The sequence below is a fragment of the Orcinus orca genome, unplaced genomic scaffold, assembly GCF_937001465.1.
Source record: "Orcinus orca unplaced genomic scaffold, mOrcOrc1.1 scaffold_73, whole genome shotgun sequence".
Lineage (NCBI taxonomy): Eukaryota > Metazoa > Chordata > Mammalia > Artiodactyla > Delphinidae > Orcinus > Orcinus orca.
In genome coordinates this window covers 773,679-799,294 of record NW_026043836.1, presented here as the reverse complement: position 1 = coordinate 799,294, position 25,616 = coordinate 773,679, and the positions used below count along the sequence as shown (strand labels likewise).

Genomic DNA, 25,616 nt, shown 5'->3' with positions numbered 1-25,616 from the left:
CACAGCCACCCCAAAGTTTGGGACGGCTCTGTTTACAAGAAACTCGTTTATGGTACAAGTTCAATATCACAGAAAGCAAAAAATGGATAAAGAAGTTGTGGTACTTACGTACAATGCAATATCACTCAGCAATGAAATCTATGTCAACAGGCCTGTAGCAGAAAATGAGTGGGTTCAGGTATGATGATTCTAACTGAAATAAGTCACACAGAAAAAGAAACATCATAAGATATCACTAATACACGGAATATAAACTTGGCTACACAGGAACTGAATTACAAAACAGAACAGGGTCTCAAATTTAGAAAACCAACTTATGCTTGCTTAAGGGGAAAGGTGAGTTGGGGTGCTGCATAAAACCAGAGATTGAAATGAGCACAGATAAAGTTCCTTAAGCCAAATATGTAATAGACAAGTGCTACTCCTTGTTCAATGAAATGGACTCAACACCCCATATTAAACGCCTAAGAATGTACCTGACTAGTAAGTATCTTAAAACCTATGGATTGCTATGTCTCCGAAAGAGAATCAAGCATGTGTACAGGGGCATAAACGCAGCAGTGATAGGATTGGAGAGGTTGGGTGAGCAAACGAAGACCCTTTGAAATCATATTGCATGGTACCCATTCCACGGGTCTCAACTCTCCAGGTTTAAGGGATTCTTCCTTCAGCTAAAACATGCATGTGGAACCCACAGTATGATCAACCGTGTGATCGGGAGACGTGTTCCAATGTCTCAGTTCTCGTCCCCTGGTACTCGGGTGCAACATTCCAGACGCTTTACTAACACTCGCCCGACTTGGAGAGTCAGTGCCTTTAACCTCCTGTTTGGCCCAGTTTGCAATTTCTGCAGAAGATGAACAGGAATAGGCAGAACCAATGAGAGACTAGCTGGAGGTGTCTGGACGGGCAAATTTAACTCTCATTTCCCACCAGGAAGAGTAATTAACCAAAGGCTCAGCATGCCGTGCCGGAACCAGATTAGAGCCTGAAGCAATCCTGCGGTGTTGTGGCCAACTCACAAGAAAGCGAGTTGAAGAAAGGAGCTCAGGGGCACTGTAATTCACAAACCTGAAGAGTTATAAATGACAGCTATCGTCCAAAAATATACTGAAGTAAGGCTGCCAAGAGGACTTGAGGGCGGGGCAGAATTGCAGGAAACCGATTTCAGGAGGTAGACTGGAATTGCATTTAAAGCATAGGAAAAGAGGCAGAACGTTGACAATGATGCACTTGAACAAAAAGGGCATATGCGTTTTTTCCTGAATATATTCAGGAAAAAACGCATACGCCCTTTTTGGCCAACCAAGCAAGCTTGCAAAGGAAATCTGCACTACAATGAAGTCTCACTTCCCCCCAGTCAAAAGGGCCATCTGAAAAAAGTGTAAAATCCAGAAAGGCAGGACAGGCCATGGAGAACTGGGAGCCTTGTTATGCTGATGGGTGGGATGTAAATTGCCAACAGCCACTCAGGAGAAGTGTATGGTGTTTCCTGAAGCATCTAAAAAACAAAGCAAGAGAGCCTAGGGCACTTCCACTTATGGTCCTATAGCTTAGGGAAATTAAAATCAAAAAGACACAGCCACCCAAATGTTTGGGATGGCTCTGTTTACAAGAACCTCGTTTATGGAACAAGTTCAATATCGCAGAAAGTGAAAAATGGATAAAGAAGTTGTGGTACTTACGTACAATGCAATATCACTCAGCAATGAAATCTATGTCATCAGGCCCGTAGGAGCATAGTGAGTGGATTCAGGCATGACGATTCTAACTGAAATAAGTCACACAGAAAAAGAAACATCATAAGATATCACTAATACATGGAATGTAAACTTGGCTATACAGAAACTGAATTACAAAACAGAACAGGGTGTCAAATGAAGAAAACCAACTTATGCTTGCTTAAGGGGAAAGGTGAGTTGGGGTGCTGCATAAAACCAGAGATTGAAATGAGCACAGATAAAGTTCCTTAAGCCAAATATGGAATAGAAAAGAGCTACTCCTTGCTCAACGAAATGGACTCAACACCCCATCTTAAATGACTAAGAATGTACCTAACAAGTAAGTATCTTAAAACCTATGGATCGCTCTGTCTCCGAAAGAGAATCAAGCGTGTGTACAGGGGCATAAACGCAGCAGTGATAGGATTGGAGACATTCGGTGAGCAAATGAAGACCCTTTGAAGTCATATTGCATGGTACCCATTCCACGGGTCTCAACTCTCCAGGTTTAAGGGATTCTTCCTTCAGCTAAATCATGCATGTGGAACCCAGAGTATGATCAACCGTGTGATCGGGAGACGTGTTCCAATATGTCTCAGTTCTCGTCCCCTGGTACTCGGGTGCAACATTCCAGACGCTTTACTAACACTCTCCCGACTTGGAGAGTCAGTGCCTTTAACCTCCTGTTTGGCCCAGTTTGCAATTTCTGCGGAAGATGAACAGGAAGAGGGAGAACCAATGAGAGACTAGCTGGAGGTGTCTGGACGGGCAAATTTACCTCTCATTGCCCACCAGGAAAAGGAATTATCCAAAGGCTCAGCGTGCCATGCCGGAACCAGATTAGGGCCTGAAGCAATACTGCGGTGCTGCGGCCAGCTCACAAGAAAGCGAGTTGAAGAAAGGAGCTCAGGGGCATTGTAATTCACAAACCTGCAGATTTATAAATGACAGTTATCGTCCAAAAATATACTGAAGTAAGGCTGCCAAGAGGACTTGAAAGCGGGGCAGCATTGCAGGAAACGGATTTCAGGAGGTAGACTGGAATTGCATTTAAAGCATAGGAAAAGAGGCAGAACGTCCACAATGATGCACTTGGCCAAAAACGGTGTATGCGTTTTCTCGTGAATATATTCAGGAAAAAATGCATACGCCCTTTTTGGCCAACCAAGCAAGCTTGCAAAGGAAATCTGCACTACAATGAAGTCTCACTTCCCCCCGGTCAAAAGGGCCATCTGAAAAAAGTGTAAAATCCAGGAGGCAGGACAGGCCATGGAGAACTGGGAGCCTTGTTATGCTGATGGGCGGGATGTAAATTGCAAACAGCCACTCCGGAGAAGGGTATGGTGTTTCCTGAAACATCTAAAAAACAAAGCAACAGAGCCTAGGGCACTTCCACTTATGGTCCTATAGCTTAGGGAAATTAAAATCAAAAAGACACAGCCACCCCAAAGTTTGGGACGGCTCTGTTTACAAGAACCTCATTTACGGTACAAGTTCAATATCGCAGAAAGTGAAAAATGGATAAAGAAGTTGTGGTAGTTACGTATAATGCAATATCACTCAGCAATGAAATCTATGTCATCAGGACCGTAGCAGCATAGAGTGGATTCAGGTATGATGATTCTAACTGAAATAAGTCACACAGAAAAAGAAACATCATAAGATATCACTAATACACGGAATGTAAACTTGCTACACAGGAACAGAGTTACAAAACAGAATAAGGTCTCAAATTTAGAAAACCAACTTATGCTTTCTTAAGGGGAAAGGTGAGTTGGGTTGCTGCATAAAACCAGAGATTGAAATGAGCACAGATAAAGTTCCTTAAGCCAAATATGGAATAGACAAGAGCTACTCCTTGCTCAACGAAATGGACTCAACACCCCATATTAAACGCCTAAGAATGTACCTGACTAGTAAGTATCTTAAAACCTATGGATTGCTATGTCTCCGAAAGAGAATCAAGCGTGTGTACAGGGGCATAAACGCAGCAGTTATAGGATTGGAGAGGTTCGGTGAGCAAATGAAGACCCTTTGAAGTCATATTGCATGGTACCCATTCCACGGGTCTCAACTCTCCAGGTTTAAGGGATTCTTCCTTCAGCTAAATCATGCATGTGGAACCCAGAGTATGATCAACCATGTGATCGGGAGACGTGTTCCAATATGTCTCAGTTCTCGTCCCCTGGTACTCGGGTGCAACATTCTAGATGCTTTACTAACACTCTCCCGACTTGGAGAGTCAGTGCCTTTAACCTCCTGTTTGGCCCAGTTTGCAAATTCCGTGGAAGATGAACAGGAATAGGGAGAACCAATGAGAGACTAGCTGGAGGTGTCTGGATGGCCAAATTTAACTCTCATTTACCACCAGGAAGAGGAATTAACCAAAGGGTCATCATGCCGTGCCGGAACCAGATTAGGGCCTGAAGCAATCCTGCGGTGTTGCGGCCAGCTCACAAGAAAGCGAGTTGAAGAAAGGAGCTCAGGGGCACTGTAATTCACAAACCTGCAGAGTTATAAATGACAGCTATCGTCCAAAAATATACTGAAGTAAGGCTGCCAAGAGGACTTGAAAGCGGGGCAGAATTGCAGGAAACCGATTTCAGGAGGTAGACTGGAATTGCATTTAAAGCATTAGAAAAGAGGCAGAACGTGGACAATGATGCACTTGGCCAAAAGGGGCGTATGTGTTTTTTCCTGAATATATTCAGGAAAAAACGCATACGCCCTTTTTGGCCAACCAAGCAAGCTTGCAAAGGAAATCTGCACTACAATGAAGTCTCACTTCCCCCCCGTCAAAAGGGCCATCTGAAAAAAGTGTAAAATCCAGAAAGGCAGGACAGGCCATGGAGAACTGGGAGCCTTGTTATGCTGATAGGCGGGATGTAAATTGCCAACAGCCACTCGGGAGAAGTGTATGGTGTTTCCTGAAACATCTAAAAAACAAAGCAACGGAGCCTAGGGCACTTCCACTTATGGTCCTATAGCTTAGGGAAATTAAAATCAAAAAGAAACAGCCACCCCAAAGTTTGGGACGGCTCTGTTTACAAGAAACTCGTTTATGGTACAAGTTCAATATCACAGAAAGCAAAAAATGGATAAAGAAGTTGTGGTACTTACGTACAATGCAATATCACTCAGCAATGAAATCTATGTCAACAGGCCTGTAGCAGAAAATGAGTGGGTTCAGGTATGATGATTCTAACTGAAATAAGTCACACAGAAAAAGAAACATCATAAGATATCACTAATACACGGAATGTAAACTTGGCTACACAGGAACTGGATTACAAAACAGAAGAGGGTCTCAAATTTAGAACACCAACTTATGCTTGCTTAAGGGGAAAGGTGAGTTGGGGTGCTGCATAAAACCAGACATTGAAATGAGCACAGATAAAGTTCCTTAAGCCAAATATGTAATAGACAAGAGCTACTCCTTGCTCAACGAAATGGACTCAACACCCCATATTAAACGCCTAAGAATGTACCTGACTAGTAAGTATCTTAAAATCTATGGATTGCTATGTCTCCGAAAGAGAATCAAGCGTGTGTACAGGGGCATAAACGCAGCAGTGATAGGATTGGAGAGGTTCGGTGAGCAAATGAAGACCCTTTGAAGTCATATTGCATGGTACCCATTCCACGGGTCTCAACGCTCCAGGTTTAAGGGATTCTTCCTTCAGCTGAATCATGCATGTGGAACCCAGAGTATGATCAACCGTGTGATCGGGAGACGTGTTCCAATATGTCTCAGTTCTCGTCCCCTGGTACTCGGGTGCAACATTACAGACGCTTTGCTAACACTCTGCCGACTTGGAGAGTCAGTGCCTTTAACCTCCTGTTTGGCCCAGTTTGCAATTTCTGCGGAAGATGAACAGGAATAGGGAGAACCAATGAGAGACTAGCTGGAGGTGTCTGGACGGGCAAATTTAACTCTCATTTCCCACCAGGAAGAGGAATTAACCAAAGGCTCAGCGTGCCGTTCCGGAACCAGATTAGGGCCTGAAGCAATCCTGCGGTGTTGCGGCCAGCTCACAAGAAAACGAGTTGAAGAAAGGAGCTCAGGGCCACTGTAATTCACAAACCTGCAGAGTTATAAATGACAGCTATCGTCCAAAAATATACTGAAGTAAGGCTGCCAAGAGGACTTGAAAGCGGGGCAGAATTGCAGGAAACCGATTTCAGGAGGTAGACTGGAATTGCATTTAAAGCATAGGAAAAGAGGCAGAACGTCCACAATGATGCACTTGGCCAAAAATGACGTATGCGTTTTTTCCTGAACATATTCAGGAAAAAACGCATACGCGCTTTTTGGCCAACCAAGCAAGCCGGCAAAGGAAATCTGCACTACAATGAAGTCTCACTTCCCCCCGGTTAAAAGGGCCATCTGAAAAAAGTGTAAAATCCAGAAAGGCAGGACAGGCCATGGAGAACTGGGAGCCTTGTTATGCTGATGGGCGGGATGTACATTGCCAACAGCCACTCAGGAGAAGTGTATGGTGTTTCCTGAAACATCTAAAAAAGAAAGCAACAGAGCCTAGGGCACTTCTACTTATGGTCCTATAGCTTAGGGAAATTAAAATCAAAAAGACACAGCCACCCCAAAGTTTGGGATGGCTCTGCTTAAAAGAACCTCGTTTACGGTACAAGTTCAATATTGCAGAAAGTGAAAAATGGATAAAGAAGTTTTGGTACTTACGTACAATGCAATATCACTCAGCAATGAAATCTATGTCATCAGGCCCGTGGCAGCATAATGAGTGGATTCAGGTATGATGATTCTAACTGAAATAAGTCACACAGAAAAAGAAACATCATAAGATATCACTAATACACGGAATGTAAACTTGGCTACACAGGAACTGAATTACAAAACAGAACAGGGTCTCAAATTTAGAAAACCAACTTATGCTTGCTTAAGGGGAAAGGTGAGTTGGGGTGCTGCATAAAACCAGAGATTGAAATGAGCACAGATAAAGTTCCTTAAGCCAAATATGTAATAGACAAGTGCTACTCCTTGTTCAATGAAATGGACTCAACACCCCATATTAAACGCCTAAGAATGTACCTGACTAGTAAGTATCTTAAAACCTATGGATTGCTATGTCTCCGAAAGAGAATCAAGCATGTGTACAGGGGCATAAACGCAGCAGTGATAGGATTGGAGAGGTTGGGTGAGCAAACGAAGACCCTTTGAAATCATATTGCATGGTACCCATTCCACGGGTCTCAACTCTCCAGGTTTAAGGGATTCTTCCTTCAGCTAAAACATGCATGTGGAACCCACAGTATGATCAACCGTGTGATCGGGAGACGTGTTCCAATGTCTCAGTTCTCGTCCCCTGGTACTCGGGTGCAACATTCCAGACGCTTTACTAACACTCGCCCGACTTGGAGAGTCAGTGCCTTTAACCTCCTGTTTGGCCCAGTTTGCAATTTCTGCAGAAGATGAACAGGAATAGGCAGAACCAATGAGAGACTAGCTGGAGGTGTCTGGACGGGCAAATTTAACTCTCATTTCCCACCAGGAAGAGTAATTAACCAAAGGCTCAGCATGCCGTGCCGGAACCAGATTAGAGCCTGAAGCAATCCAGCGGTGTTGTGGCCAACTCACAAGAAAGCGAGTTGAAGAAAGGAGCTCAGGGGCACTGTAATTCACAAACCTGCAGAGTTATAAATGACAGCTATCGTCCAAAAATATACTGAAGTAAGGCTGCCAAGAGGACTTGAGGGCGGGGCAGAATTGCAGGAAACCGATTTCAGGAGGTAGACTGGAATTGCATTTAAAGCATAGGAAAAGAGGCAGAACGTCGACAATGATGCACTTGGCCAAAAAGGGCGTATGCGTTTTTTCCTGAATATATTCAGGAAAAAACGCATACGCCCTTTTTGGCCAACCAAGCAAGCTTGCAAAGGAAATCTGCACTACAATGAAGTCTCACTTCCCCCCAGTCAAAAGGGCCATCTGAAAAAAGTTTAAAATCCAGAGAGGCAGGACAGGCCATGGAGAACTGGGAGCCCTGTTATGCTGATGGGCGGGATGTAAATTGCCAACAGCCACTCGGGAGAAGTGTATGGTGTTTCCTGAAACATCTAAAAAACAAAGCAACAGAGCCTAGGTCAAATCCACTTATGGTCCTATAGATTAGGGAAATTAAAATAAAAAAGACACAGCCACCCCAAAGTTTGGGATGGCTCTGTTTACAAGAACCTCGTTTATGGTACAAGTTCAATATCGCAGAAAGCGAAAAATGGATAAAGAAGTTGTGGTACTTACGTACAATGCAATATCACTCAGCAATGAAATCTATGTCAACAGGCCTGTAGCAGAAAATGAGTGGGTTCAGGTATGATAATTCTAACTGAAATAAGACACACAGAAAAAGAAACATCATAAGATATCACTAATACACAAAATGTAAAATTGGCTTCACAAGAACTGGATTACAAAACAGAACAGGGTCTCAAATTTAGAAAACCAACTTATGCTTGCTTAAGGGGAAAGGTGAGTTGGGGTGCTGCATAAAACCAGACATTGAAATGAGCACAGATAAAGTTCCTTAAGCCAAATATGTAATAGACAAGAGCTACTACTTGCTCAACGCAATGGACTCAACACCGCATATTAAACGCCTAAGAATGTACCTGACTAGTAAGTATCTTAAAACCTATGGATTGCTATGTCTCTGAAAGAGAATCAAGCGTGTGTACAGGGACATAAACGCAGCAGTGTTAGGATTGGAGAGTTTCGGTGAGCAAATGAAGACCCTTTGAAGTCATATTGCATGGTACCCATTCCACGGTCTCAACTCTCCAGCTTTAAGGGAATCTTCCTTCAGCTGAAACATGCATGTGGAACCCAGAGTATGATCAACCATGTGATCGGTAGACGTGTTCAAATATGTCTCAGTTTTCATCCCCTGGTACTCGGGTGCAACATTACAGACGCTTTACTAACACTCTCCCGACTTGGAGAGTCAGTGCCTTTAACCTCCTGTTTGACCCAGTTTGCAAATTCCGCGGAAGATGTACAGGAATAGGGAGAACCAATGAGAGACTAGCTGGAGGTGTCTGGACGGGCAAATTTAACTCTCATTTCCCACCAGGAAGAGGAATTATCCAAAGGCTCAGCGTGCCATGCCGGAACCAGATTAGGGCCTGAAGCAATCCTGCGGTGCTGCGGCCAGCTCACAAGAAAGCGAGTTGAAGAAAGGAGCTCAGGGGCACTGTCATTCACAAACCTGCAGAGTTATAAATGACAGCTATGGTCCAAAAATATACTGAAGTAAGGCTGCCAAGAGGACTTGAAAGCCGGGCAGAATTGCAGGAAACCGATTTCAGGAGGTAGACTGGAATTGCATTTAAAGCATAGGAAAAGAGGCAGAACGTCGACAACGATGCACTAGGCCAAAAAGGGCGTATGCGTTTTTTCCTGAATATATTCAGGAAAAAACGCATACGCCCTTTTTGGCCAACCAAGCAAGCTTGCACAGGAAATCTGCACTATAATGATGTCTCACTTCCCCCCGGTCAAAAGGGCCATCTGAAAAAAGTGTAAAATCCAGAAAGGAAGGACAGGCCATGGAGAACTGGGAGCCTTGTTATGCTGATGGGTGGGATGTAAATTGCCAACAGCCACTCAGGGGAAGTGTATGGTGTTTCATGAAACATCTAAAAAACAAAGCAAGAGAGCCTAGGGCACTTCCACTTATGGTCCTATAGCTTAGGGAAATTAAAATCAAAAAGACACAGCCACCCAAATGTTTTGGACGGCTCTGTTTACAAGAACCTCGTTTACCGGACAAGTTCAATATCGCAGAAAGTGAAAAATGGATAAAGAAATTTTGGTACTTACGTACAATGCAATATCACTCAGCAATGAAATCTATGTCAACAGGCCCGTAGCAGCATAATGAGTGGATTCAGGTATGATGATTCTAACTGAAATAATTCACACAGAAAAAGAAACATCATAAGATATCACTAATACACGGAATGTAAACTTCGCTACACTGGAACTTGATTACAAAAGAGAACAGCGTCTCAAATTTAGAAAACCAACTTATGCTTGCTTAAGGGGAAAGGTGAGTTGGGGTGCTGCATAAAACCAGAGATTGAAATGAGCACAGATAAAGTTCCTTAAGCCAAATATGTAATACACAAGAGCTACTCCTTGCTCAACGAAATGGACTCAACACCCCATATTAAACACCTAAGAATGTACCTGACTAGTAAGTATCTTTAAACCTATGGATCGCTATGTCTCCGAAAGAGAATCAAGCGTGTGTACAGGGGCATAAATGCAGCAGTGATATGATTGGAGAGGTTCGGTGAGCAAATGAAGACCCTTTGAAGTCATATTGCATGGTACCCATTCCACGGGTCTCAACTCTCCAGGTTTAAGGGATTCTTCCTTCAGCTTAATCATGCATGTGGAACCCAGAGTATGATCAACCGTGTGATCGGGAGACGTGTTCCAATATGTCTCAGTTCTCGTCCCCTGTTACTCGGGTGCAACATTCCAGACACTTTACTAACACTCTCCCGACTTGGAGAGTCAGTTCATTTAACCTCCTGTTTCGCCCAGTTTGCAATTTCTGCGGAAGATGAACAGGAATAGGGAGAACCAATGAGAGACTAGCTGGAGGTGTCTGGACGGGCAAATTTAACTCTCATTTCCCACCAGGAAGAGGAATTAACCAAAGGCTCAGCGTGCCGTGCCAGAACCAGATTAGGGCCTGAAGCAATCCTGCGGTGTTGCGGCCAGCTCACAAGAAAGCGAGTTGAAGAAAGGAGCTCAGGGGCACTGTAATTCACAAACCTGCAGAGTTATAAATGACAGCTATCGTCCAAAAATATACTGAAGTAAGGCTGCCAAGAGGACTTGAAAACAGGGCAGAATTGCAGGAAACCGATTTCAGGAGGTAGACTGGAATTGCATTTAAAGCATAGGAAAAGAGGCAGAACGTCGACAATGATGCACTTGGTCAAAAAGGGCGTATGCGTTTTTTCCTGAATATATTCAGGAAAAAACGCATACGCCCTTTTTGGCCAACCAAGTAAGCTTGCAAAGGAAATCTGCACTACAAAGAAGTCTCACTTCCCCCTGGTCAAAAGGGCCATCTGAAAAAAGTGTAAAAACCAGAAAGGCAGGACAGGCCATGGAGAACTGGGAGCCTTGTTATGCTGATGGGCGGGATGTAAATAGCCAACAGCCACTTGGGAGAAGTGTATGGTTTTTCCTGAAACATTTAAGAAACAAAGGAACAGAGCCTAGGGCACATCCACTTATGGTCCTGTAGCTCAGGGAAATTAAAATCAAAAAGACACAGCCACCCCAAAGTTTGGAACGGCTCTGTTTACAAGAAACTCCTTTACGGGACAAGTTCAATATCGCAGAAAGTGAAAAATGGATAAAGAATTTGTGGTACTTATGTACAATGCAATATCACTCAGCAATGAAATCTATGTGATCAGGCCCGTAGCAGCATAATGAGTGGATTCAGGTATGATGATTCTAACTGAAATAAGTCACACAGGAAATGAAACATCATAAGATATCACTAATACACGGAATGTAAACTTGGCTACACAGGAACTGGATTACAAAAGAGAACAGGGTCTCAAATTTAGAAAACCAACTTATGCTTGCTAAGGGGAAAGGTGAGTTGGGGTGCTGCATAAAACCAGAGATTGAAATGAGCACAGATAAACTTCATTAAGCCAAATATGTAATAGACAAGACCTACTCCTTGCTCAACGAAATGGACTCAACACCCTATATTAAACGCCTAAGAATGTACTTGACTAGTAAGTATCTTAAAACCTATGGATTGCTATGTCTCCGAAAGAGCATCAAGCGTGAGTACAGGGGCATAAACGCAACAGTGATAGGATTGGAGAGGTTCGGTGAGCAAATGAAGACCCTTTGAATTCATATTTCATGGTACCCATTCCACGGGTCTCAACTCTCCTGGTTTAAAGGATTCTGCCTTCAGCTAAAACATGCATGTGGAACCCAGAGTATGATCAACTGTGTGATCGGGAGATGTGATCCAATATGTCCCAGTTCTCATCCCCTGGTACTCGGGTGCAACATTCCATTTGCTTTACTAATACTCTCCCGACTTGGAGAGTCAGTGTCTTTAACCTCCTGTTTGGCCCAGGTTGTAAATTCCACGGAAGATGAACAAGAATAGGGAGAACCAATGAGAGACTAGCTGGAGGTGTCTGGACGGGCAAATTTAACTCTCATTTCCCACCAGGAATAGGAATTAACCAAAGGCTCAGGGTGCCGTGCTGGAACCAGATTAGGGCCTGAAGCAATCCTGCGGTGTTTCGGCCAGCTCAAAAGAAAGCGAGTTGAAGAAAGGAGCTCAGAGGCACTGTAATCACAAACCTGCAGAGTTATAAATGACAGCTATCGTCCAAAAATATACTGAAGTAAGGCTGCCAAGAGGACTTGAAAGCGGCGCAGAATTGCAGGAAACCAATTTCAGGAGGTAGACTGGAATTGCATTTAAAGCATAGGAAAAGAGGCAGAACGTCGACAATGATGCACTTGGCCAAAAAGGGCGTATGCGTTTTTTCCTGAATATATTCAGGAAAAAACGCATATGCCCTTTTTGGCCAACCAAGCAAGCTTGCAAAGGAAATCTGCACTACAATGAAGTCTCACTTCCCCCTGGTCAAAAGGGCCAAATGAAAAAAGTGTAAAATCCAGAAAGGCAGGACAGGCCATGGAGCACTGGGAGCCTTGTTATGCTGATGGGCGGGATGTAAATTGCCAACAGCCACTGGGGAGAAGTGTATGGTGTTTCCTGAAACATCTAAAAAACAAAGCAACAGAGCCTAGGGCACTTCCACTTATGGTCCTATAGCTTAGGGAAATTAAAATCAAAAAGACACAGTCACCCCAAAGTTTGGGATGGCTCTGTTTACAAGAACCTCGTTTACGGTACAAGTTGAATTTCGCAGAAAGCGAAAAATGGATAAAGAACTTCTGGTACTTACGTACAATGCACTATCACTCAGCAATGAAATCTATGTCATCAGGCCCGTAGCAGCATAATGAGTGGATTCAGGTATGATGATTCTAACTGAAATAAGTCACACAGAAAAAGAAACATCATAAGATATCACTAATACACGGAATGTAAACTTGGCTACACAGGTACTGAATTACAAAATAGAACAGGCTCTCAAATTTAGGAAACCAACTTATGCTTGCTTAAGGGGAAAGGTGAGTTGGGGTGCTGCATAAAACCAGAGATTGAAATGAGCACAGATAAAGTTCCTTAAGCCAAATATGGAATAGACAAGAGCTACTCCTTGCTCAACGAAATGGACTCAACACCCCCTATTAAACGCCTAAGAATGTAACAGACTAGTAAGTATCTTAAAACCTATGGATTGCTATGTCTCCGAAAGAGAATCAAGCATGTGTACAGGGGCATAAACGCAGCAGTGATAGGATTGGAGAGGTTCGGTGAGCAAATGAAGACACTTTGAAGTCATATTGCATGGAACCCATTCCACGGGTCTCAACTCTCCAGGTTTATGGGATTCTTCCTTCAGCTAAAACATGCATGTGGAACCCAGAGTATGATCAACCGTGTGATCGGGAGACGTGTTCCAATATGTCTCAGTCTCGTCTCCTGGTACTCGGGTGCAACATTCCAGACGCTTTACTAACACTCTCCCGACTTGGAGAGTCAGTGACTTTAACCTCCTGTTTGGCACAGTTTGCAATTTCTGCGGAAGATGAACAAGAATAGGGAGAACCAATGAGAGCCTAGCTGGAGGTGTCTGGACGGGCAAATTTAACTCTCATTTCCCACCAGGAAGAGGAATTAACCAAAGGCTCAGCGTGCCATGCAGGAACCAGATTAGGGCCTGAAGCAATCCTGCGGTGTTGCGGCCAGCTCAGAAGAAAGCGAGTTGAAGAAAGGAGCTCAGGGGCACTGTAATTCACAAACCTGCAGAGTTATAAATGACAGCTATCATCCAAAAATATACTGAAGTAAGGCTGCCAAGAGGACCTAAAAGCGGGGCAGAATTGCAGGAAACCGATTTCAGGAGGTAGACTGGAATTGCATTTAAAGCATTAGAAAAGAGGCAGAACGTCGACAATGATGCACTTGGCCAAAAGGGGCGTATGTGTTTTTTCCTGAATATATTCAGGAAAAAACGCATACGCCCTTTTTGGCCAACCAAGCAAGCTTGCAAAGGAAATCTGCACTAAAATGAAGTCTCACTTCCCCCCAGACAAAAGGGCCATCTGAAAAAAGTGTAAAATCCAGAAAGGCAGGACAGGCCATGGAGAACTGGGAACCTTGTATGCTGATGGGCGGGATGTAAATTGCCAACAGCCACTCTGGAGAAGTGTATGGTGTTTCCTGAAACATCTAAAAAACAAAGCAACAGAGCCTAGGGCACTTCCACTTATGGTCCTATAGCTTAGGGAAATTAAAATCAAAAAGACACAGCCACCCCAAAATTTGGGACGGCTCTGTTTACAGAAACCTCTTCTGCAGCACAAGTTAAATATGCCAGAGAGCAAATAATGGATAAAGAAGTTGCGGTACTTACGTACAACAGAATACCTCTCAGCAATGAAAACTATGTCACCAGGCCCGTACCAGCATAATGAGTGGATTGAGGCACGGTGATTCTAAGTGAAAAAAGTCACACAGAAAAAGAAACATCATGAGGTACCACCAATACATGGAATGAGAACTTGGCTACACATGAACTGAATTACAAAACAGAACAGGGTCTCAAATTTAGAAAACCAACTTATGCTTGCTTAAGGGGGAAGGTGAGTTGGGGTGCTGCATAAAACCAGAGTTTGAAATTAGCACAGATACCATTCCATAAGCCAAATATTTAATAGACAAGACCTACCCCTTGCTCAAGGAAATGGACTCAACAATGAGGTATCACCTCACACCTGGTAGAATGGGCATCATCAGAAAATCTACAAACAAAAAATGCTGGAAAGGGTGTGGAGAAAAGGAACCCTCTTCCACTATTGTTGGGAATATAAATTGATACAGTCACTATGGAGAACAATATGGAGTTTCTTAAGAAACTAACAGTAGAATTACCATATGATACAGCAATCCCAGTTCTGGACATATACCCAGACAAAACCATAAATCAAAAAGAGACATTCACCGCAATGTTCATTGCCTCACTCTTTACAATATCGAGGTAATGGAAGCAACCTAAATGCCCACAGACAGACGAATGCATAAAGTTGTGGTACATATATAAAATGGAATATTACAAAGCCATGAAAAGGAATGAAATTGGGTCATTTGTCAAGACGTCGATGGATCTAGAGAGTGTCATACAGAGTGAAGTAAGTCAGAAAGAGAAAAACAAATCTTGTATATTCATGCATATATGTGGAACCTAGAAAAACTGTACAGGTTAACCATTTTGCAAGGCATAAATAGAGCAACAGATGTAGACAACAAACGTATGGACAACAAGGGTGGAAAGCTGTTGGGGGGGTGGTGGTGGGAGGAGTTGAGAGACTGGGATTGACATGTATACATTTATATGTATAAAATAGGTAACCAATAAGAACCTGCTGTATAAAAATATAAAATAAAATTCAAAATTAAAAAGAAATAAAATTTAAAAAAAAAACAGAAAAAACAATTATTCCCTTCACATACATGTATTTATATGAATAAATTATTTCCATGCTTATATCTGTAAATACAAAAAAGAGGAATAAAATCTACCTTGAACCAAAAACGAAAAAGAGAAAAAAAACACAGAACCCACCAGTTCCACAGAGGAAAACCGTATCAGGGCACTTGCTCCAGTTGTAAACAATTCTGAAGTTGGTCAGTGGTGGGGAATCGTCTCCCATTCAGCCAGCAGCCCCCACGCAACAAGCGTCCTCATTGCAAAGCTGGGGCACCGTGCCGAGGCATCTGTGAGTAAACGTGAGCTGAGCCCCAGGCCAGTTGCTGCTGAACTATTCCCACCCGTCCCAGGTAAAACACCTGAATATATACAAGGACTTGAAAGCCTAGAGGAAGGGCCATAGAGCCACACGAGTGACAGCATACCGGCCGACTTGGTGCCTGCAGGCCAGCCAGGATGGTCCTGGCCCTGGGTGCTCTTCTGGAAGATTTCCATTTCCCTGCCTGAGATACCCGTCCTGTCCCTGCCCCCACTGCTTTTTTCCTTCCTCACCTCTGCCCAGGGAGAAATTCCAGCAGCAGGTATGGGTGACACATCCTCTTCTTTAGCAGGTGGCAGCCTGGCAACTGCTGCAGAAAGTCCAGCAGAGCCCCACTCACACTGGGCCACCCACAAAGCCGTGGCCTCTCACTCCCTCCCACAGCCCAGCCCCGAGACTGCTGACAGGGCAGAGAAAATGGCGTCAGGCACGGCTGCAGGGCCTCTTGCTGCCTGGAGTGGTATTTATATTGATCTCAACCCAGGCACACCTGGGGAGGGCTGGCCGGCACGGTAAGGCTGCCCAGGTCAGCCAATCATCACCCCTCAGGGGCTCACAGTTGCAGAAAATGGAACTTGCCGAACCTGCCAGGTCCAAGGAACAGGTGTGGGCTCCTGAGAGTCAGGATAGACAAGGGGCTGCAGCTTTGGCTTGTTTTCTAATCATTTTATCTGGCCCATGAGTGGGAGACAACTTCAAGAAAACCCTCTCCTAATGAGAGGAACCCAGGAGTCAGGGAGAGGAGGGGTGGGTGGTGGTTGGAGACAGAGGCCTGGTGCCCCGGGTGCAGTGGAAGTCTCTGGAAGACCAGGTGGAGGGAGGCCGCACAGAGTGATGCCCAGGGTCACAGACCTGTCGCAGCTGCTGTTTGTTAGTTCAAGTCCTGCTCTGAGGTGCTCTGTGTCAGCTCTGAGCGACAGGTGAGCTGGGGGTGCTCTGCAATGAGGGCTATGTGCACGGTTCCTGTGTGCCCAGCCCTGCCACGGTACCTGCAAGGGTAGCTCTGTATCCTGGGAGGGGCCTGACCACGAGAGCCCCGTGGGCTGGGGTGGGGGTGGGGTACCTGCCCAGGTGAGCTCCATATTCTGGGATTGGTCTGACCACGAGAGCCCCATGGGCTGCTGGGGACCTGGTAAAGGATGTCAGGACAGTCAGTGAAGCCACCGAGGATATACCTCCAGCTGCTCCTAATTCCTACACCCTGCTGGTCATTCTACCAACCACCAGGACATGGTATTCTGTATTAGTCTTCAATGATGCCTTCTTTTGTATTCCATTAGTCCCAGAGTCACAAGAAATTTTGGCTTGTGAGTGGCAGGACTCAACATACAACTAAAACAATACTTCCGGGCCGTCTTGCCCCAAGGGTGCAAAAATTCCCAGACCATCTTTGGGGAAAGCTTAGCTAAAGACCTAAAAGTTCTACCTCTGGAAAAGGAAACCCTCCTTCAGTACGCAGACGACATTCTGATCGCCAGCTCTACTAAGGAGGCCTCTGAACTACCAAGCCAATAAAGGATAGAAGTTGTCCAAGAAAAAGCTCAAATATCACAGACTGCGGTGACCTGCCTGGGCTTCGTTCTCACAGAAGGTCGGAGAAGCCCATCCCAGGAAAGGGAAGAAACCATTTTCAGCCTTACCCCTTTCTAAAACTAGAAGACAGCTTAGGGGTTCCTGGGGAGGCCAGGGTTTGCTGCTTCTGGATCCCTAACTACAGTCTACTAGCTGGGCCTCTATATGAAACACTGAAAGGAAAAGATGATGATTCTTTTGAATAGAATCCAGAAGTGGCCTTTCAAGAATGGAAAGAGCAGTCAATTCAGACCCTTGCCCTGGAACTCCCTAATTTAGCTAAACCCTTTGACCTTTACATTCCCGGTGAAAGGTGAATCGCCATTGGAGAATTAGTGCAAAAACTGGGACCACTTGAAATGGAACAATGCAAGAATGCCATCCAGGTAGGATAAACTACGGTCACCAAGGGGCTTGGCCCACTGCCACATCTGGCCAAGATACTGGTGGTATCTAAAAACCTGGAAATCAGCAGCCCCAAAGGCCACCTCCCTCCTAAGGGAAAAGGACCCCACGTGGTGATCCTAACCACCAACCATGCCCTGAAGTTGCAGGGTTTGCTCTGTGGGCACACCAACCTCGAGTGAGGAGGCCTTCCAACTCCAACATCCAGAGAGATAACCGGGGGCAACAGGGCACCATGACGACTCATGTGAACATCACTTGACCTGGAGTTTCTCTCATAAAACAACAAGAGTGTGTCCCAAAAGAGTAGACTACTGCTTGCAGGACATACTGCACCCAGAGGGGAGCTAATAATCTTGGCGGGGGAACCGTATATCACACTGTCACCAGAGAAAAGCCTACAGACACCTTGATGATGGTGGCCAATGAGACTGGCTGGACTCCTGTTTACTTCAAAAGGCTGTTGACTCAGTGGCCATCATGGTCCTTGATCACCACTGACCCTGGACTGTCTGGGAGTTGAGCGGGCAGGGCTCTGACACCTGGTGCTGTTTGTACATTAATTCAGGGGCCTAATTGAAGAAAGCGCAGACTACTGGTCAGAGCATCTAGGCTGGCAGAAACGGTCAGCCTAAGGTGGCCGAACAAATGTGGGGCGGGGTGAAACCGGCCCCCACAGCGTCTCTGCACATCTCTTTCCTGGACCCTTAAAGGTCATTAGAATCTATAACACTTCCAATGCTGGTGCTCAGGTGGACGAGCAGGGACGCAGGGGGCCTGGGGACAATCAACGTCACCTGGAGGCTGCTGGGGAGAAGCTCTGACCCTCGCCCCCGGGTATGAGGGCTCCCAACTCAGCACTCAGCAGTTACAGAAGAAGGGTCTGCACCCTCAGCACTCCAAGAATGAGGAACGGGACAAAAGGCAGAGGAGGGGTTTGTCCCCAGCAAAGCCCATTAAAAATCCCTGGGAGATAAAAATAGAATCTGGGCAATAAAGTCAAGTCTAACCTTTTTTATCCTTTGTGCTTTGTCTAATTTCATGTGCTCCTAGGTCCCGCATGCAGAGGTTCCACACCCGGCACTTCAGACCAGATTTCCTAGTGCAGAATGGCTGGGACGACACCTCAGCTCCTGGGGCCCAGTGCAGACTCCGCGATATAGAGCCTGAGCTGCAGCCAACCTGGCCCTCGAGAGCTCCGCCCCCTCCCTCCCACTGACTCTGACAGGATCTCTACACAACAGCCCAGCCCACAGCCCACGGGGTAGTGCATGCTCTCACCTCTCCATTCTCTGATCAAAATATAAAGTTTCCTTTGCTTGTGAACCAAACTCAGTCTCGATCTGTTGGCCCCAATGACACTGGGCAGGGGGACACTTGTTGGGGTCCACTCTGGAGGATCAGTAACAGAAATTGAGACTATTGTAACCTCAATGAACAGATGTGTGAGCCAAACTGTAGTTAACATAGAACAGTGTATAAGGCTCGGGTAAAATAAGATGTTTCTAACACTTCCATTTGATATTTCCATCACTTTATTATAAGCAAGTTCAGTGAAAAGGTTTGTCTTATTTGTCAGGTCAATATTAGAGAAACGAAGTGATTTCTTTCCAAGGATGTACATCTAATAATCTTGGTTAAAGCTTCAATCTTGTTTTAAATGCTTTTCCATTGAAAATGATACCTCTCTTTCAGCTCCCCCATTTCTGAGAAGTATAAAATCTTATAATTTATTATTACCAAAGGGGAAAGGTGGGAGGAGGGATAAATTAACAGTTTGGGATTAACACATACACACTGCTATGTATAAAATAGATCATCAACAAGGAACTACTGTATAGCACAGGGAACTACACTCAACATTTTGCAATAACCTATAAGGGGAAATAATCTGGAAAAGAATAGATATTTTTATTGACATCATCTATCAATGACAGTTGAAGTGTAACCTAAGGGAAGCTGGTGGTGAGTGCTTCTGACCCTGAAGACTTCAATCATCTAAAGTTTGGACTCTGTTTACTTCCCAAGGCCCTTAATGAACATATGTGTAGCTGTAGCTTAAAAAATTCCCCAGTTTGGGTTTTGGGCAGACACTGATTTTGAAAAAGCCCTGGTGTTCTCCTTACATGAATGGGACTCTTCCTACTGCTAAAACATGTCTGTCACACCCAGAGGATGGTATACCGTCTGATCGGGGAGAGTTTGGAAAAGGCATCTCATCTCCTCATCTCCTGGTGCTCGGGTTCACCCCTCCAGCGTCTTTACTAACAGTCTCCCCACTTGGAGATGTCAGCACTGTCAACATCCTGTTGTGTACAGTTTGGAATTTGTCCAGAGGATGAAGCGGAAGGATGAGGAACAATGAGAGACAAGTCCTAGGTGTTCAGACAGGCACATGTCACTCTAATTTCCAATCAGGAAGACGAATTGACCAAAGGCTAGGGTTGCCCATGGAAACAGTATAGGGCTTGAGGAAATCCCGCTGCTTTGTGGTCAGTTCCCATAAACGCAAGTTGAACAATGGAACTCAGGGGCAGCAAAATTCACGAAACTGCAGAGTTGAAAATATCCATCACTGAAAAATGTCTTGAGGAAAGTCAGAGAAAAGGACTTGTAAGCAAGGGAGAATGGCAGGAAAGGGATTTGAGGAGGTAGAAAGGACTCGCCATTAAGCACGAGAAAAGGAGCTGAACATTGCCAACATTGCAGTTGGCCAAAAAGGGTGTATGCGTTTTTTTCTGTATATATTCAAGAAAAGGGCATACACTTTTTTAGCCAAGCAAACAGGTGGGCACTGGAAGTCAATACTACAAAAGATATCACTTCGCATCAGTCAGAAGAGCCATCCTCATAAAGCGTAAACAACAGAAATGCAGGACAGGGCAAGGAGAAGAGGGAGCCCTGTGAGACTTATAGTGGAAATGTATATTGCCAACGGCCATTCTGGAGAAGTGTATTGTGTTTACTAAAGCATCTAAAAAATGAGCTACAGAGCATAGGGCACTTGCACTCATGGGCGTATATCTTGGGAAAAACAAAAATCGAGAGGATACAGGCACCCCAATGTTTACCCCCTCTCTGTTTAAAAGATCCTCGACTAGGATATAACTTAAATGTCTCTGGAGAGAAAAAATGGATAGAGATGTGGTACTTAGGTAGAGTGGAATATTATTCAGCCTGGAAATCAATGAACTATGGCCAGTTGTAACAACTCCGGAGGAGTTACGTATGATCTTTCTAAGTGACATAATTCAAAAAGAAAAAGACACATATCATAAGATATCACTTAAAGGTGGAATCCAAAATGGCTACACATGAAATAAATTACAAAACAAAAACATAGTCAAATATGTAGAAAAGACGCATAAGGCTGCTAAACGGGAAAGGTGGGGAGGGGTGAGGCATCATCCAGGAGGTTGAAATTAGCAAAGATACCATTCCAAATACCAAACTGATAATCAACAAGGCCCACACGGTAGCTAAAAGAACTGCACTCAACACACTCAAGTCACCGGAAAAGAATATATACGACTGGTAAGAATCTGAAAAAGAATTTACTGATGTCTCTCTGTACGTGAATCAAGTGGATGTACAGCAGCAAGAAACAGAGCTTTGAAAATCAGCTGTAACCAATATAGTAATAAATTGAAAAAAATAAACGACAGAGAGACAGAGAAAACCTCTTACAACTTTTCCTCAGGGACGGTGATGCAACATGGATTGAACACATCTAGACCCACAGCAGGATGAGACATAAGGCTGGAAACTGTTTGCACTAAGAGAAATGTGAGGTTGGGTGAGGAAATGCACACCCTTTAAAGTAATACTACCTGGTACCCATTCAATGGGTCCCAAATCTGCAGGTTCAAGGGATCTTCCTACAGCTAAAACATGCATGGAAAACCCAGAGGACTGTACACCATGTGATCGGGAGATGTGTCTAAAATGCAGCTCATTTATCCTCTCCTGGTGCTCCTGTTCACCATTCCAGCCACGTTACTTAGAATCTCCCCACTTGGAGAATCAGCACATTTCAACTTCTGTTTCACACATTTTGCAAATTGTGAGGAGGATGAACGGGAAGAGGGGGAACCAATGAGAGAATAGTTGTAGGGGTTTGGGCGGGCACATATCACTCTAATTTCCCATTAAGAATAAGAATTGAAAAAAGGCTCAGCCCGCCTCGCCGGAGCCAAAATAGGGCCTGAAGCAATCCTGCGGGTTTGAGGCCAGCTCACAAAAGAGCAACTTAAAAAATGGAGCTCAGGGTCACTGCAATTCACAAACCTGCAGAGTTATAAATGAAAACTAACATCCAAAACTATGTTGAGGTAAGGCAAAGAAGAGGATCTGAATGCAAGACAGAATTGCAAGAAACAGATTTCAAGAGATAGATTGGACTCGTCTTTAAAGCACATGAAAAGCGGCAGAATTTCGACAATGATGCAGTTGGCCCAAAAGGGCGTATGCGTTTTTTCCTGATTATATCCAGGAAAAAACGCATACGCACTTTATGGGCAACGAAGCAAGCAAGCAATGCAAATGTGCACAACAAAGATGTCTCATTTCCCACCGGTCAAAAGGGCCATCCTAAAAAATTGTAAAAACCAGAAATGCAGGACAGGCCATGGAGAACAGGGAGCCTTTATACGCTGATGGGCAGTGTGTGAACTGCCGAGAGCCACTCTGGAGAAGTGTATGGTGGTTCCTAATTCATCTAAAAAACAGAGCTACAGAGCATAGGACACTTCCAATCATGGGAGTATATCTAGGGAAGTCTAAAAATCAACAAGACACAAGCACACCACAGTTTAGGGCTACTCTGTTTACAAGAACCTCAACTTCAGTACACCTTAAATATCCCAGGAAAGAGAACAATGGATAAAGAAGATGTGGTACTTATGTACAATGGAATATCTCTTCACCATGAAATCAATGTAATAAGGCTAGTAGAAGGATAAAGAGTGGATTTAGGTCCGATAATACTACTTGAAATAAGTCAAACAGAAAAAGGAACATATCATAAGATATCACTTATAGAGGGAGGGTAAATATGGCTGCACAAAAAATGAATTACAGAACAGAACAGTGTCTCACATTTAGAAAACACACTTATGTCAGCTTAAGGGGAAAGGAGAGGTGGGGTGATGCATAAAACCAGAGTTTGAAATTAGCACAGATACCGTTCAATAAACCAAATAGATATTAGACAAGATCTACACCTTGCTCAATGAACTGGCCTCAACACACCCTATACACTGCAGAGAAATATATCTGAGTAATAAGAATCTTAAAACCCATGTATTGATATATCTCCATAAGGGAATCAAGTGTGTGCAGAGCGGCACAAACACAGCAGTGAAAATGAGCTAAACCCCATTATAGAAATAAATTTTAAAAACAAAACGCAGAAACAATGAAAGAGAGAAAAATTCTTACAAAATTTGCTCAGGGGCTGTGATGCAACCTGGATTGACCACATATAAACCCACAGCTGGATAAGACATAAGGCTGCACACTTGGGGCTGAGAGGATTGGTGAGCTTTGGTGAGCAACTGCCAAAAGTTTAATGCAATACTTCATGCTACTCATTCCAAGGGTCCCAAAACTCCAGGTTGAAGGGAATCTTCCTACAGCTAAACGATGCTTGGGAAACCCAGCGACTGGTATACCATATGATCGGGAAAGGTTTCTAAAACGCACCTCATTTTTCCTCTCCTAGGACTCCGGATTGACATTCCAGCCGCTTTACTAACAATATCCCCACATGGAGAGTCAATGCCTTTAAGTTATGGTATCGCACAGTCTGCAGTTAGTGCCGATGACGAATGGGAATAGGGGGAACCAGTGAGAAACTAGCTGTAGCAGTTTCAGTGGGCACATGTCACTCTAATTTCACATCAGTAAGAAGAATAAACCAAAGGCACAGCAAGGTGTCCCAGAAGAAGAATAGGGCCTGAAGGAATCCTGTGGTTATGAGGCAAGATCACAAAAATAAGAGCTGAAAAATGGAGCTAACGGCCACTGCAATTCAAAAACCTGCAGAGTTATAAAGGTCAACTATTTTCAAAAAATATATTGAGGTAAGGCTATGAAGAGGCATTGAAGGCAAGGCAGAATTGCAGGAAACCGATTTCAGGAGGTAGACTGGAATTGCATTTAAAGCATAGGAAAAGAGGCAGAACGTCGACAATGATGCACTTGGCCAAAAAGGGCGAATGATTTTTTTCCTGAATATATTCAGGAAAAAACGCATATGCCCTTTTTGGCCAACCAAGCAAGCTTGCAAAGGAAATCTGCACTACAATGAAGTCTCAATTCCCCCCTGTCAAGGGCCATCTGAAAAAGTGTAAAATCCAGAAAGGCAGGACAGACCATGGAGAACTGGGAGCCTTGTTATGCTGATGGGCGGGATGTAAATTGCCAACAGCCACTGGGGAGAAGTGTATGGTGTTTCCTGAAACATCTAAAAAACAAAGCAACAGAGCCTAGGGCACTTCCACTTATGGTCCTATAGCTTAGGGAAATTAAAATCAAAAAGACACAGCCACCCCAAAGTTTGGGACGGCTCTGTTTACAAGAACCTCATTTACGGGACAAGTTCAATATCGCAGAAAGTGAAAAATGGATAAAGAAGTTGTGGTACTTACGTACAATGCAATATCACTCAGCAATGAAATCTATGTCATCAGGCCCGTAGCAGCACAATGAGTGGATTCAGGTATGATGATTCTAACTGAAATAAGTCACACAGAAAAAGAAACATCGTAAGATATCACTAATACACGGAATGTAAACTTGGCTACACAGGAACTGGATTACAAAACAGAACAGGGTCTCAAATTTAGAAAACCAACTTATGCTTGCTTAAGGGGAAAGGTGAGTTGGGGTGCTGCATAAAACCAGAGATTGAAATGAGCACAGATAAAGTTCCTTAAGCCAAATATGTAATAGACAAGAGCTACTCCTTGCTCAACGAAATGGACTCAACACCCCCTATTAAACGCCTAAGAATGTACCTGACTAGTAAGTATCTTAAAACCTATGGATTGCTATGTCTCCGAAAGAGAATCAAGCGTGCGTACAGGGGCATAAACGCAGCAGTGATAGGATTGGAGAGGTTTGGTGAGCAAATGAAGACCCTTTGAAGTCATATTTCATGGTACCCATTCCACGGGTCTCACCTGTCAAGGTTTAAGGGATTCTTCCTTCAGCTAAAACATGCATGTGGAACCCAGACTATGATCAACCGTGTGACCGTGAGACGTGTTCCAATATGTCTCAGTTCTCGTCAGCTGGTACTCGGGTGCAACATTCCAGACGCTTTATTAACACTCTCCCGACTTGGAGAGTCAGTGCCTTTAAATTCCTGTTTGGCCCAGTTTGCAATTTCTGCGGAAGATGAACAGGAATAGGGAGGACCAATGAGAGACTAGCTGGAGGTGTCTGGCCGGGCAAATTTAACTCTCATTTCCCACCAGGAAGAGGAATTAACCAAAGGCTCAGCGTGCTGTGCCGGAACCAGATTAGGGCCTGAAGCAATCCTGCGGTGTTGCGGCCAGCTCACAAGAAAGCGAGTTGAAGAAAGGAGCTCAGGGGCACTGTAATTCACAAACATGCAGAGTTGTAAATGACAGCTATCGTCTAAAAATATACTGAAGTGTGGCTGCCAAGAGGACTTGAAAGCGGGGCAGAATTGCAGGAAACCGATTTCAGGAGGTAGACTGGAATTGCATTTAAAGCATAGGAAAAGAGGCAGAACATCGACAATGATGCACTTGGCCAAAAAGGGCGTATGCATTTTTTCCTGAATATATTCAGGAAAAAACGCATACGCCCTTTTTGGCCAACCAAGCAAGCTTGCAAAGGATATCTGCACTGCAATGAAGTCTCACTTCCCCCCAGTCAAAAGGGCCATCTGAAAAAAGTGTAAA

At 44.2% G+C, this 25,616-nt stretch overlaps 1 long non-coding RNA gene across 5 annotated transcripts in view; it reads right to left on the bottom strand.

Annotated features, from left to right (window-relative positions):
- LOC125963199 (uncharacterized) overlaps nt 1-25,616 on the bottom strand; it is a 657,652-nt gene that overhangs the window by 407,272 nt on the left and 224,764 nt on the right. For 3 of the 5 annotated variants that reach the window (XR_007475020.1, XR_007475022.1, XR_007475021.1), the window contains exon 2: nt 24,337-24,418. This is a non-coding gene — a long non-coding RNA (uncharacterized LOC125963199). Of the gene's footprint in view, nt 1-24,332; nt 24,419-25,616 lie in introns of all 5 variants that reach the window. The other 2 variants (XR_007475024.1, XR_007475023.1) reach the window with 1 other exon arrangement.